General features: G+C 41.4%; 1 pseudogene across 1 annotated transcript; it reads right to left on the minus strand.

Annotated features, from left to right (window-relative positions):
* Positions 1-1914: 1914 nt before the first annotated feature.
* On the minus strand, positions 1915-15701 carry LOC308511820 (UDP-GalNAc:beta-1,3-N-acetylgalactosaminyltransferase 2-like; annotated as a pseudogene). Its single transcript has 2 exons — positions 15578-15701; positions 1915-2999 (listed from the first exon to the last, which is right to left on the minus strand). The product of its transcript is annotated as a UDP-GalNAc:beta-1,3-N-acetylgalactosaminyltransferase 2-like (transcript).
* Positions 15702-15954: the final 253 nt, after the last annotated feature.

Genomic DNA, 15954 nt, shown 5'->3' on the forward strand with positions numbered 1-15954 from the left:
TTCATTCCTCTACAGAGAATACAACTTCTGGTGACTGGGATGAGGGATGGAGGGTTATATGCCACTGAATAGTGTGAAAACTCACTGACAAGGGCACGCGGGCTGAGCACTGGCTCTGACTGCTGAGACTGGGTCTGCTCCCCGGGCCTCTGCCTCATCGGTCACTTGGGTGGGTCGACACTGAGGTGACAGTTCAGCTGCCACTGGACCTGCGGTCCTGTACTGTGAGCTCCTGACAGGTGACTGTCATCTGAGAGCACTGGTGGTTTTCTCTTTGACCGACTCCATGACAATTCAGAAGGTGAAAGGCCTGCTGTCCCATCTCCTCAAGGTCCCTTTGTCGGACCTGCTGCTGGCCTATAAAAGCCCCAAGGTGAGTTGCCCGGAGCTGTCAGCTCAGTCCACAGCAGTGGCAGCTGTGAAACTGCATCTCCATGACTAACTCTCCGCAGTCTTGGGGGCGGGTGCATCATGTAATACGCTCTGGCAGGTCTGTCTTCATCATCCCAAGCCTTTGTTCTGACTTTAGATGCTGGGCATAGAGATTGAACTAGAAAATGACCAACAGTTCTTACAGTTCTATTCTGTGGAAAATGGAGAGTGTCTGTTAGTGCGTCAGTGACAGCCAACTCATACAGCTCAGAGACTGGACTGTTGTTCCCGGGGTTCACTGGCAAGAAATGATCTATTGGAGCAATTCTCTGAGAGGTTGTACTTTTCTTTAGGAAAGAGACTGTTTCTAGGCTTGTACATTATAGCGACAGTAAAGGCTTTGCACCTACTAATGATTTTCTGATTTTATTTCATATTTATAGTTCGTAATTGCATTTCATTATGTGAAGATTCCAATACTAAATAGAACCTAGCTAGTCTAATAAAATCTGAACACAGTTCATGTCTGTCATAAGACCAGTTTAATGGAATCCTCTATTGATACTACTGGTTTAAAAGGCTACTAAAGTGATTTGGTTGGTCACTTAAGGAAATGTCCCTTAAACTTAGGGGCATACCCTCCACTATGTACAGCAGACATGCTATGATCGCTCTTCTTGAGTAAGAGTACTTCTAAAAGTTAGTTACACCTATAGGAGCATATATTCTTCTGTAAATGATTCGCAGCACTGATCAAAATTCACTCATATTAGGTAAACTTTAGGCAATGACAGCAGGAAAGCATAATTCTTTCAAAGTGTCAACTATTTAAAAATATCCTTCCCTCTGGCACTAAAACCCCGAGAGTATTTGATTTTACTTATATTCACAAAAATGTAGCATTTTAAATAGGAGTACTAAACTGTGACTCCCAGGATTTGTGTGAAATGGCAAAAGAAGATGTGCATTAGTCCATTAATAATAAATCAACTTTAAAACCAAGGTCCAGAGCTGAGAATTCACTGGGTTCTTTCCCAGGTCTAAGTTGCCCCCTTTGCTCAGACATCCACAGAAAGTGATGTTATTTCCAGAAACCCACACTTTGGTACAAGTGACTACTGCTCAGATGCAATCACAGCATCACACAGCATTTCTATGAGTTGTTTTTTGGCCCATATAATTGTCCTAATCATGCTAGATGAAGCTATTCTGCAATCCAGGCTGAAAGTCCAACTCTCAGTCATTCAAGATTTCTTAACAAGCCAACTTTTAACCAAAACCGATAGCTAGTGATTGCTAACTAGAAATGATGCAGCTGGATTTATAAACTATTCAGTATTTTTCAAATCTTCCAATATATAAATAAAGTTTTTGTTATGCTACATCATCAGGGTTGATTCTTAAAGAGGAAACTGCGAACATGAAGTGACACAACGCTGGTCCAGGGGAGCCTGCCTGGAGCTCCTGAGGGAGCACGCATCGAGCTGCACTTGCTCTCCTCCAGTTCACGCAGACACCCAGACCCCTCCCCAAGAGTCACCTTCATCTGGCCTCGCAATGACAAGGGTCACCACACAGCTCCTTCAGCCTCCACAGGTCTGTGAGCTCCTGTGGGGAGTACTACGGGGAGGACAGCATCTTGTTTCACAGGTCTTCTCACACAGCCACAGGCTGTCCTGGTATCTTTTAGGTCCTATGGCCGCCATCCATATGCCTATGCTCACATCTTCACCTGGTAGGTCTTCAGCCTGCCCGAGTTGCTAGCCAGCCAGTGGACGATGCCCGGGAGACCACATACCCCGACCCGCACGCAAAGGCAGGGTACGCAGGGCTCGGGTACTCCAGCTCCTGCCACTTCCCCGTCTGGTCCACGGCCCAGTTCAGCCTGAAATCTCCCCACCAGACACTCGGGCCCTGCAGGGTCCTGTGGACGATTCTGTTGAACATGGCTTCCAAGTATATGTAGCAGTTGTCATCCGTCTTCAGCAACAAATCAAAGCTGGTGGCTTCCACGGTCCACTTATAGAAGTTCAACAGCTTCCACGGTCCACTTATAGAAGTTCAACAGCTTCGCGGGGACGTCCCAGTAGATGTCAATGACGCCCACGAAGACAATATCGCCATGGCGGCTGCTCTCCTCCTGCACCAAAAGGCGTCTTCCTCGCGGAGGTTCCTCAGATGATCAGTGTGTTGTCTGGGGCGAGAGTGGAGGTTTTGTAAGAGAGCATCACCTTCCTGAATCGTATAAATAAAGCCGCCAGCCACGCCCTCCACACCTTCCGTGAGTTCAGGAGGCCACACACCCTCCCGGGCTGTCGTGACCCTGAGGACTCCTCCCCCATTATGGACCGCCACCCTGCGGAGCTCTCTGGACACCAGGCCGTGCAGGTCTTGGCTCTCACACACAATAGTACCTTCAAAGCTCTCTGGTAAGACGAACTGCTCCGCGGGCTTGTACCACAGTCTGTTCACCTGCACCCCACAGTTCGGGGGACTAAAGCGAGCGATGAAGAGGGCCTTCTGGGTCCGAGATGTTGAGCAGCCGGCAGGAGTAGGGGTCCTCCAGGTCTTCCACGGGCACCTCGCAGCCACGGGCGCCGATGATGAACTTGACCAGCACCCGGTGACTGAGTGCGGGGTGTTGGAGTGAATGTTTCAGCCAGGTGCTTCTTAACACATTTCGAAGCTCATGGTTATTGCGGGCGGACAACACACCAACTACCACGTCATAGTGACTGTGTTTTCCCTGAGGAAATGGGGCCAATGGATCTCATCTTTTAAAGAGCCTTCGAGGTGTCTTTATTTTTTTAAAATTTGTTTTATTGCTTAAAGTATTACAAAGAGTATTACATATGTCTCCCCCCCCCTTGACAATCCCCTGGCCTCCCCTATCCCCCAGTGTCTTGTGTCCATTGGTTATGCTTATATGCACGCATACAAGTCCTTCGGTTGATCTCTTACCTCCCCGCAACCCTCCTCGGCCTTCTCGCTGTAGTTTGACAAGTTCAATGCTGCTCTGCCTCTGTATCTATTTTTGTTCATCAGTTTATAATGGTCTTTATTATCCATAAATGAGTGAGGTGTCTTTAAAGGTCCTAGGGGTGAGCCCTACAGGGGACACGGTGGAGGCGCGCCTGGGCTGCGGGGAGCGCAGCCTAGCCAGAGGTGCAGCGCCGCCCCGGAGCAAGCACAGGCCCAGCAGCCAGTTTCGCATTGGTGGCCCCGCCAGCCCCACCTCACGCCCCCATCTCGCGCCGGGCCCTTCTCGTCCTGGCGGAGGGCAGGGAACCTGCCGAGGGGGCGGTTGACGTCAGTGCGACTGCTCCAGGGGCTCCCGCCACCATCCAGGTGCCTTATGGTTTCCGGCCGCGGCCCTGAGATCCTCTGATGCTGGCAGCGGCGGCCTGGACTAAAAGTTTAAATTGTCTGCCAGCTTGGTTCTTTGAGCCAATGTATTTTTACTGAGACCCATCATGGTGTTTTATTGTGCCAGGAACTAAGAAGTCCTATCTTTGTTTCTACTTTTACTGACTTCATTAAAGACCGGTTTGACTCTTATGATTTTATGAGAATTATTTCTTATAAAAATCTTTGAAACTCTAGGATATACAGATGCACAATAATTTGAGAATTTTAAGTGGGTTAAAAATAAGTTACACCGCTTTCTTTTTTGCATGTGTAATTTTGTTCTCAAATGTGCCTTAGGATTTTAAAATGATTTTTTATTTTCTTAGGGAAGAGCAATATGTATTATGGTTTCCAGCAGATGGCAATGTTTGGTGCAAAAACTACTTGATTTACCAACTGCAGATTTTTAAGATTCTCTTTGTTTTAAAATCCAAACTTCATAGTCCATATTTGAAAGTACCCTTTTAAAAAGACTCGATGAGTTAACTTGCTTAAGGTACTGGGTAGGCTGGTGAAGAAATACATGTTATTAAAATTTTGACAGATTAAGTTACATTTTACTGTAGGAACAATATTTTAATAGACTACCTAAGATAAGTCCTTTCATGCAATGAATATTTATCCTTGGATTTATCAGTTCTATAAATTCTGATTTCCTCATAGATTTAAAAAATAATTTATTTTGAAACAATTTCAGATGACAGAAAAAGTGCCAGAACAATACAAAGAACTGCTGTAGTCCCTTTAACAAGATACCCCAATTGTTAACACTTTACCTCAATTGCACTATTGTTCACTCTTCTCTCTCTGTGTCTATTAGCATTAGTCTGTGAGAGCTGGATGTCCCATCACCCCTAAACACTCCAGAGTGTCTTTCTCCAAAACAAGCTCACTTTCCTGCATAACTAATATACAATCCTCCAAATCAGGAATCAATATTGGTATCACATAACCATCTGATGTATAGCCATCAATTCAAATTTCACCAGCTGGCCAATATTGTCACTTTGCTCATTTCTGATGATTATATTTTCCAATATTATCTGTTGTGTGTAGGTTTCCTCTAATCTGAACCAGTTCTTTAGTCTTTCCCTGTCTTTCATATCTTTAAAGTTTTTAGAGTATGGACCTTAAATTCTGTAGGATGACCTGGGTTCTGTCTGATAATTCTTCATAATCAGGCTCTCAGGTCATTCATTATTGGCAGAAATACTACAGAAGTGATACTTTACATCAGGAGGCACATGATGTCAATCAACCTGCCCTGTCACTGGTAATGTTATTATGATTACCTGGTCATCAGGTTTTAACTAAAATCCATTGTTGAATTAAAACCCATTTTAATTAAAACTTATTATTTGTTTTTTAAAAGCAGTATACATTTACTTTCTTCACACACTGCCCCCAAACTTCAGAAAAAACTCTTAAAGATACCCAATTTTAAATAAGAAGTCATTTCAAACAACGTGGTTAGTCTGTACCAGTGTTTTCCTTTTGCTAAGAAGACATCATTGATTTGAGGAGTAATAATACTACATTTATGGTTTAAGTGTTTATTGGAAATTACCAGTTAAGATCATCATCTATTGCAGATATTTTATAAGAAAGCTATTGACAGTTTGAATTTGATCACACGTCAGCAGAAACAGCTTGACTAGTAATTGTATTTTCTTGTGTTTTATTCAGTATAAAAACTATAGTATTTAAAAAACAAAACATCTTTTATAAATGTGTCATTACAACATCTCAAAATACTTAATATACAAAAATGTAAAGTATTAGTGTATTTGATAAGAAATGACAAGTTGAACAGTGTTTTTATATTTAACAAAATACCCTAATAATAAAGATATTTGAAGGAGGAATTGGTGGGTTAAAGTGGAGCAAGTTGTCTTTTAGTTCAATTTAAATAATAATATTGATAATACTTATATACGATGAAGACATCAAAACATATAGAAAAATATAAGTAAAAATTTCCCTCACCTTACCATCCCCAAGTCCCAGTGTTTCTTTTCATAAGTATAACCATTATTTTTCTTATTTATTCTTCCAGAAAAATGTTTGCATCTACAAGATACATATATTATTTTTTTTTTTGGGGGGGGGGAGAATGGAATCTTGTTATGGAATATTTGAACCTTTCTTTTTTCACTTAATGCTATTATATACTAGTAGACATATCATCACCTATAGATGCATTTCTTTCTTTTAATAGTTACATAGTATATTTTAGCATGAGCTACCATAGTTTATTTATCCCATTTTAGTGGGCATTTTTAGTTGCTTCTAGGTTTTTAAATTTACAAACAAAACTGCAGTGATTCATTACATATATCTTTGTGTACCTTTGCAAATATGATATGATTAAGATGACAATGTGGTGGGGTGGGCTGATCACATGGCTGCTGCTCCTGGGACAGGGGCGGGCTGCCTGCAGGGCTGCTGCTCCTGAGATGGGGGCAGGCTGATCACACGGCTGCTGCTTCTTAGGCCAGCAGCGTTGGGCTGCCCCTCAGGTAGGTGGGGGTGAGCTGCTTGCGCAGCTGCTGCTCCTCAGAAGGGGTCAGGCTGCTTGCAGGGCTGCTGCCCTCCAGACAGGGGTGGGCTGCTCGTGTGACTGCTGCTCTTTGGATGGGGGCAGGTTGCTCTTGAAGCTACTGCTTGCATGGTTGTGGCTCCCTGGGCTAAAGCATCGGGCCAGCTGGAGAGGAGCATGCTTTGGGATTCACAGGAGCCTGTAGCCAGGGTGGCTGGAATCTCTGTGCCTGTATCTGAGGTAGCAGGTCCCTGGTGGAAGTGGCTGTAGAGTCCTGGGAGGTGTCTGAGGGCACTGTGGGTGGAGGTGAGCTGGGCTCCCAGTCACAGCAGCTCTTCCCTTCAAGATGATGAGGCCTCTGAGGAAGAGCTGGCCGCCTGCGGACTGTTTGCAATGGTAGCAGAGGTTGCCCAGCTAGGTAAGCCTGGTCTGCCAGCCCCCGAAGCTCCTGTGGATCTAACTGTCCCTCACTCACGTACACACACACAGATCCACACACTCCCCTTTCACTCCCTCCCTCACTCATGCTCTCTCCCTCACTGCCACCATCTTCCTGCCTCTGTAGTTGGGTCTGGAGTGTTATTGACCTGTTTGTGGATGGAGTATCCTCTCTGGGTGTCTAGTTATGTGGCTCTCTCTCTACCACATTGACCAAACAGGACAAAATGCAACTTAACAAGACACGACACCAAGGGAACAAAATATGAATGTACTCACGACACCAATAACCCCAATATAAGTGGCCACCAGAAAAAAGAGAATTAGGGGAGAGAAAAGAGAGCACAAATTATATAGAAGAGAGAAAAAATGGTAAGAGAGAAAATAAAAGAGGAAAAAGGAAGAAAAAGGAAAAAATATAAGGGGAGAAAACACCACACAACAAACAGATTAAACCAAAAATGCAAACAACATACACCCAGAAAAGAGGGTGGGGGCAGAATCTGTAGAGGCTGAGCTTATATACAGAAATTAAGGTTAATGAATTGGATGAATATGGGGAGGACCTTTGTTCAATATAGAGGAGGTAGAAAGAGGATGAGTGAGTAAGAAGAAAAAGAAAGATAAAGAAAAAGGATAAAAATAAAAATAGAATGATGAAAAAATAATGTGAAAAGAAATAAAAAATAAAGAAACAAATGAAAAATTAAAAAAAAACAACAAAGAAAAAAGGAGATAACAACAACAAAAAAGTGAAGTGTTGTTCATTTCTGCCGAGTTACATAAAGGAAAAGTACACAATTTCTGCTGAGTTTTAATGCCTCATGGGGGCTGGTTGAAGATCCCACTCTTCTGTATTGTATGCTGGGTTCTTGTCCCAGCATCAAGAAGTGTTCAGGAATCTGGAGAAGGCTATGCATAGACGTTAAAGAGGAGTCCAGAGACTAATAAGAAGTCTGAAGACAAGATATAATTTTGAAAGGCATTTTTTGGGGTCAAAGGAGCTTAGCTAAAGGAGCTAAGTTCTAAGGTCTTATGTCTAAGGTCTTAGGTTCTCCTCGTCCCCAGGACCCCATGCTTTTTATTAACACAATTTGTCCTGAGGCGAGGCAGAGATACATACTTCAAAGGGTCAGGGTTTGGTACAGAGTCCATTGTCAGAATGTGGGAATTAGCCTACGGCTGTTCAGGTGTTTGGCCAGTAGGAGGCAATAACATGTAGATTAAGAAGCCCTTTAACTGTCTGGCAGCCAAGAAATCAATTTAATGTATCCTATTCAGGTTTGGGGAAATGCCTCAGCCATTCCCAGATGCAGCCTTGCTGTCATGCTGGAATTGGTCTCCTGCAGTCTGCCACTTCTCAGTTTCCTATTAGGTAGTCAGCACCATGTTGAAGTTCCAAGTGATCCACCGCTCCCCTGTTTGTGTCTATCTCCACCACCTGACTGCCAGTAGGCGGGACCAATCTTAGCCTGTCTGCCCACTTTCAATCTTAATCTCTCAAGCGGCTGTTTCTGACAGGGCTATATCTGGGGAGGTTGCTGGGACTGAACAGCCTCTCTTCAGCCCAGTCCCTGAGGGCTCTCAGGAACTATTCAGATTTTTTTTTTGTACCACTCAGGGTATAGTCTAGCTGTGGCTGTATTGGTTGCCTAGAGACTGCAGGGAGGGGCTGGCTCTTCAGGAGTAAATGTCTGCTTAGGTCTGGAGTGTCAGGCACGTCTCAGTGCCAGACTCCCGTCCATCTCTCCCTGACCTGGTCCTCTTTCCAGCCTCTCCCCAGATTCCACAAGTCCACACTTCCACCTGCACCTCAGCCACGGGTGAGTGTTTGTATTTTAAAGGTCCTATGAACTGGGTTTAGTGAGTAAAAGCAAAAACTAAAAAGAGAGGAAAGAGCTGCACCACTGTGAGTTTCTCTCCCACCAGCACCAGGGGGCTTGGGCAGCTGTTCAGGTTGCCCCCTCCAGGCTCAGCCTCTTTTGGCTGTGGGCTTATGTCTAGAATCCCCTGCTGCCAGGAGCCCTGTGGACTTCCTTTCCACAGTCAGATGTTATGCCTGTCCAAAGGGACCCGACCTCAGTGCTGAACAGCTTCCTTCGGAACCTCTGGGCTTGGAGGTTTCGCAACTCTCTCCAGCCCAGATCCCTGATCTTACCTTTCTCCAGGTGTCCTCTGCCCTTCCCGGCTGCAAATTGTCTCACCAGCTGTGTCTACTTCGCCAATTCTGGGTGGATGTTATTCGATTTAGTTGCTCCTTCTATCTGCTCCAGGATAAGGCTCAGGACACTGCCTATTCGGCCACCATTTTGCCTCCCACCTATCCTCTCCAACTTTTTTTTGGTATTATTATTTTGGCTATTCTGGAACTTTGCATTTGCACATGAATTTTAGGAAGAACTTTTCAATTTCTTTAAAAAGCTGGGAGGGATTTTGATAGGGATTATATGGAACCTGCAGGTTATTTTGGGGGACATTACTATCTTAACAAAATTAAGATATTCAATTCATAAAGAGGGAACTATTGGGTATTCTTATTTTCTTTCATTGATATTTATTATATTTTGTATGATTTAATATCTTTTAAATTTATTGAGACTTGTTTTATGCCCTAACATATGGTCTGTCCTGGAGAATATTCCATGTACCTTTATGAAGAATGTGTATTCTGCTCTTGTTGGGTAGAGTGTTAGTAGATGTCTGTTAGATCTGATTGATTTATAGTGTTATTAAAGTGTTCCATATCCTTATTGATCTTCTGTGTAGTTGTTATCTATTATCAAAAGCGGGGTAATCAAGTCTCCAACTATTATTGTTGCATTATTTGTTTCTTCAGTTCTGTCCATTTTTGCTTCATGTATTTTGGGGCTTTTTTGTTAGCTACATATATGTTTATAATTGTCATATATTCTTTTTTGTGGGTGTGTTTTTTTAGTCCTTACTCAGGGATATTTTTCCATTGACTTTTTAGAGAGAGTAAGGGGGGGGGAGAGAAACATCGATGTTAGAGAGACACAATTATTGGTTGCCTCCCAAATGTGCCCCAACCAAGACCAGGGATCTAACCTGTACCCCAGTTACTTGCCCTTAACCAGGAATTGAATTGGTGACTCTCAGTGCATGGGCCATCACTCTACCACTGAGCAACACTGGCCAGGGCTCTTATAATGTTTTTTGTCTTAAAGTTTATTTTGCTTAATAGAAGTATAGCCACTTTAGCTCTCTTTTGGTTACTGTTATATGTATTCCTTTTACTTGCAATCTATATTGTGTCTGAATCAAAATTTTGTTTCTCATAGATATATATTTGAATCATATTTGGGGTACATTTTGCCAACCTCTGACTTTATTTGTTTGTTTTTTATTGTTAACGGTATTACAGATGTCCCCCATTTCACCCAGCCCTTCCCCACACTATTGTTTGTGTCCATGGGCTATGCATATATACATATATGTTCTTTGGTAAATCTCTTCCCATTACTTCTCCCTGATCCCCTCTGAGATCTGTCAGTCTGTTCCATGAGCAATGCCTTTGGGACCTATTTTGTTCATCAGTTTATTATGTTCACTAGATTCCACATATAAGTTTGATCATGTGATATTTGTCTCTCTCCAACTGGCTTATTTTGCTTAGCATAATAATCTCCAGGTTCTTCCATGCTGTCACAAAAGGTAAGAGATCCTTCATTTTTACAGCTGCATAGTATTCCATTGTGTAAACGTACTGCCGTTTTTTACCCACTCGTCTACTGGTGGGCACTTGGGCTATTTCCAGATCTTAGCTATTGTAAATAGTGCTGCTATAGAAATAGGGAGGCATATATTCTTTCTGATTAATGTTTTGGGATTCTTAGGATATATTCCTAGAAGTGGGATTATTGGATCAAATGGCAATTTCATTTTTAATATTTTGCAGAAGCTCCATACTGTTTTCCATAATGGCTGCACAAGTATGCATTCCCACCAGCAGTGTGCTAGGGTTCTCTTTTCTCCACATCCTCGCCAGCTCTTGTTGTTTTCTGATTTATTGATGGTAGCCAATCAGGCAGGTGTGAGGTGATAACTCATTGTAGTTTTAATTTGCATTTCTCTGATGATTAGTGACATTAAACATTTTTTCATGTCTCTTGTCCAACTGTATGACCTCTTTGGAGAAGTGTTTATTCAGGTCCTTTGCCCATTTTTTAATAGAATTGTTTATCTTCCTTTTGTTGAGTTGTATGAGTTATTTATATATTTTGGTAATTAACCCCTGACTTTTAACTGGAATATTTCATCTATTTACATTTAATGTAATTATTGATAAGGAAGGATTTATATCTGATATTTTGTTATCTTCCTTTTATAAATCTTAGAGCTTTTTTGTTCCTCTATTTCTCCATTGCTGCTTTATATTGTGTTAAATATTTTCTAGAGTAGCATTTTTATTCCCTTATCATTTCTCTTACTATATTTTGAGTTATTTTCTTAGTGGTTCCCTTATGGATTACAATTAATGTCTGAATTTATAGCAATCTAGTTTAGATTAATACCAACTTAATTGCAATATATATATATATATATATATATATATATATATATATATCCCAAATATGCAAATAGACCGAACGGCAGAACAAGTGAACAACTGGTTGCTATGATGTGCACTGATCACCAGGAGGCACATGGAACATGGCGGGTCGGCAGCAGGAGGCAGAGTGTGGAACATGGTGGTCATTGGCCACAGTGAGATGGTGGAGCAGGTGAGCAGGGGTGTCAGACCAATGTGGGACACTGGTTACTGTCATCGGGGTGAGCCTCTGGAGGTTACTGAAAATTCTTTGCTACTGCATGCCGCAGTCCTGCTAAGCACTCGCACCCGCTGCCGGCACCGGAGCCACTGCTCGCACCCTCTGCTGGTGCCTGGTGCTGGCCCTGATCGCTCAGCACCATCAGCGGATGTGAGCGGTGGCTGCCGGCCCCAATTGCTCCTCAGGGCTTCTCCACCTTCCCCTGCTCCTGAGGGATGATTGAGGCCAGCAGCCTCCTCTCAGACCCACTGCCAGAGCTGGTCCCGCTCACACCTACAACCAGTGCTGGTCCCGCTCACACCTGCAACCAGTGCTGGAGCCGCTGCTCGCACCCACTGCTGGAGCCAGGTGCTAGTCCCAATCATTTGGTGCCATCAGTGGGTGTGAGTGGCAGCTGCTGGCCCTAATTTCCCCTCAGGGCCTCTCCACCTCCCCCTGCGATCAGGGCAGCAGCTGCTGCTTGCACCCACTGCTGGTGCTGGCCCCAATCACTTTGCACTGTCAGTGGGTGCGAGCAGGGCTGGCACCATCAGTGCATGGGAGTGGTGGTGGTGGGAGTGGGGCTTCTGGCAGACAGGGGACCAGAGGCCATGGCAGGAGGGGCCAGGTGGGGGCACAGAGCATGGGCCTAGACCTGCCCCTGTGCCCACCGCAGCCTCATGGCCCACACTTCTTTTCAAGGTGCATGAGTTCATGCACTGGGCCCCTAGTGTTATATAAAAAAGAGATTTGCTCCTATATAGCTCCTTTACTCCCTCCCTCCTTTGTGCTATTATTGTCATACAATTTACATCTTAATATTTTGTATGCTCATCAACACAAATTTATAATTAGTGCATTATTCAGTTGTCTTTTAAATTAGATAGACAAAAAAGAGTCTCAAATAATATTTGCTAATCATGAGACCCTGGGCAATTTATTTCAAGTCTCTAATCTTAGATTTCCTTATCTATTTCATATGGTTGCTATGAGGATTAAATGGGATAATGAATGTAAAACATTTTGAACTGTGCCTAACACATAATAAGTGTTCAATAAATGGTAGCTTTGGTTATTAGCTGTTATTTTTTGTTAATCTTCAAGTGAGGATATTTTTCTATTGATTTTTAGAGAAAGTGGAAGGAAGAGGGAGAGAGAGATATTGATGTGAGAGAGACACATCATTTTTTTGCCTCTTGCAACCTGCAGCTGAGGTACATGCCCTTGACTAGAATTGAACCCAACACCCTTCAGTCCGTAAGGCAACACTCTATCCACTGAGCCAAACCAGCGAGGATAATTAGCTATTATTTTTTTCTACCATCATGCCTTTTCTCAAAATGTTTTATCTATTCTTAATCCCTTCTTTCCTATTTTTCAATGCCAGGTTCCACTTCATTCTTTAAGTCCCAGTTCAAATACCACCACTTTCATGTTCTGAAATTGAACAGGCTATTACTATCATTACAACACTTATTACTGTCTTCCTTAGATTGCAATAATTTGTGATATATTTTAGCTCTCATTCTACATTCTCAAATTCATGAGGGTGGCTATTATGTATGGTTTTGTGTATCTTTCACAGTGTGTAACCCAGTGCGATACATGGAGTACAAGTGCCTTATATGAAGTAAGTACTCAGTAAATGTCTACTGTATTATTTAGTCATGTGAATAATAAAAAAATGCAAAAACGGATTCAATTTCCTAGTTCTGTTAGTAGAACTGAGTGCAATTTTAGTGCAATTTTAAACCAGGCATGATACAAAAGAAATATTTCCTTCAAGTGATTAAGGAACTGTCTTAGGTAGATGGGAGAGAGAATCACAAAATACTGAAATTCTTATTTCTTAGAATGTGGTAGTTTGAAAGACTTTCAGTGCCTCTCAATATATAAATGGGTAGTGTAAAAATGAATTTAAATGGAAATGAAGAAGCAGTGCTCCCTAAAAGAAATCAAAGAAAGTAAAATCACAAAATTGTGTACTTTTCCTTTATGTAACCTCAAAAGTGGTAGGTAGGAAAGAAAAAAAAAATCAGTGTAGTTTGATGGGCATGTACCAAATCTTTAATATTAGAACAAGAAATTTTGAATTCCAGCACTCAGTATTAGGTAAGTGACTTTGGGTAAGTCCTATAGTCTTTCTGATTGTCCATTTCCTTGCCTGTAATGCCTGTGTCACAGAGTTGTTTAGAGAAGTCAATGAATTAATGGATTGTGAAATCATTTTGTGAGCTATAAAGCATTTTTGGTCACTCTTTTCTCTGCATTTCTACTGCTATGCTTTTATCATCTGCTATAGCATTTCCCATGTTGTATTGTAATTTGTTTGCTTATCTCTGTTCCCCACTAGACTCAGCTTTTTTTAGAGCAAAGATTTTTGTTTTATCTTTGAACAGCAGGGCCTAATATATAGGTTCTCAATAAATGTTTGATGACAGTGTGAATGAATGTTTCAGGTTGGAGATGAACCCAGATGACTTCTTAAGTTTCCTTTTCATTCTACTGTTTAAGATTCTATGAGACGATCTAGAAATAATTAGATATCGACAAAAGAAGAAATATTTAGAATTTAAAAACATGAAATTGAAGGACAGTTACAGAATTGTTAAACACATATTAATATTCTAGAGTATACTTTCAAGGGGGAAGTTGTTGAGATGAGTTAATTGAGTTTAGGTATAAGAAGGGAGGTTATGATTTGTCAAGTGGAAAGTAATTTTTCTGGCCATGGAATGATAAGAGCTGAAATGAATCTTTTAAAAGCTAGGAAAATTGTCAGAAGAATATTGTGCCAAAAAATTCATTAGAGCAGAAAGGTATTAAAAACATTTTAAGAAGTATGGTTAAATAATGACAACCAGATTCCCTTGTTAAGATGCTGATGAGACTGATAAGACATAAGTGGAAGTTTTGTTGCATTTGTTGTTTGAAAGGATTCAAAACTACATTTTCAATAGGAGCAAAGTATGAGTCCTTAAAAAGCAGAACAGAAAAACCTACTGGCATAGGTTTTAGTAGACAGAAGAGATCATAAACACAAGGTGTAAAGGTGAAGTAGAATTAGTAACATGAAAGAACAAATGACTGAAGTTGTTTTAGAAAGGACCAAAATCACTTCCAGTGAGAAATAAGGAAGAATAAAAAACAGTGATCCTAAATAAGAAATTGAAGAGAGATGGCGAATACAAAAATAGCATTAGAATTCTAGAATTGGGATGGACTTTGAGAGAACTTACAACTAAAGAACTAAACCACAGATTCCTTATACTGGAGACCTCAAAGCCTAACCTGCTATATCATAAAGTGTCTGTTACCACATTCCCTCTACCTGATCATTGACAAAATACCTGGGGTAGGATAAAATAGATGTGATTTGTGGGTGGGTTCTCACCATAGAGGCTTTATTGGGTCATTGAGGAATTAAAAAATTTGCTTTTAAAATATCAGACACTAATTTAGAATACCAGCTCTGCCTCTTATTAGTTGTCCAACCTGAGCAATTACTTACTTCCCTAAAAACATTAAGAAAGATCTCTATTTAGGTAACTTCTATTTTTTTATATGCCTGGGTTGGTCATCTAATTTTCCTTTTTTATTTTTTGCCTGTTCTCCATTTCTTTTTTAAAATGCTACTTTCTAAGAAATTTCACGGCTTTATCTTTCAACCCTTTTATTGATGACTTAATTTCTCTTGTCATATTTTTAATTCAAAAGAACTTTTATCTTCTCAATAGTCTTAAAATTTCTTCTACTTGTGTTCTAATCTCTCCAAGGATGTCAACCATAGATTTTCCTTTTGAAAGTTTTCCTTTGCACTTCAGGGATCTTCTCTAAGAGACTAGACCCCCAGGCTTCTGTTGGGGTGGGGAAGGAAAGTTATTTTGCTCTGCAGAGTAGGAGATACTGCAGGTCTATCAGTATCTTAGGCTGACTTTCAACCAGTCCTACTGGTTTTAGGAACTCCTTTCCCCTAATTACAGAGGTACCTGGCACTACAAATTCCTGACATTTTTTTTTTAAGTTCTGTGGTGTAAATTGAGTTGTTTACCAGCTTTTCCTACTGATGACTTGGGATACAGGTTTCCCAGTTCTACTAAATCAGTTACTACTTGTCCATCTGCTATCTGGTTTCCAAAATTTGTTGCTAATGTCTTCTCTCTTGTATCCCCCATTTTGTGTACTTATGTAACTTTAAAATGCCTTTACTATAATTTTATCAGTTTTGAGTAAAGAGCAGAGCTAAATGTATGAGTTTGATCTGCCATCTTTAACCAATTCTCGTATTTCTTTATGCCTTTTATGTCCATCCTTTACATTTTAACCATCACCATATTATACAGATTTTTACCACTTTATATCTAATCTCCTTGCTTCTAGCACTTCCTTGTCTCTAGTGTGTCTCTAGTCTGTCCTCTGCAATGCTGT

The sequence above is a fragment of the Myotis nattereri genome (assembly GCF_964212035.1).
Source record: "Myotis nattereri genome assembly, chromosome: X".
NCBI lineage: Eukaryota > Metazoa > Chordata > Mammalia > Chiroptera > Vespertilionidae > Myotis > Myotis nattereri.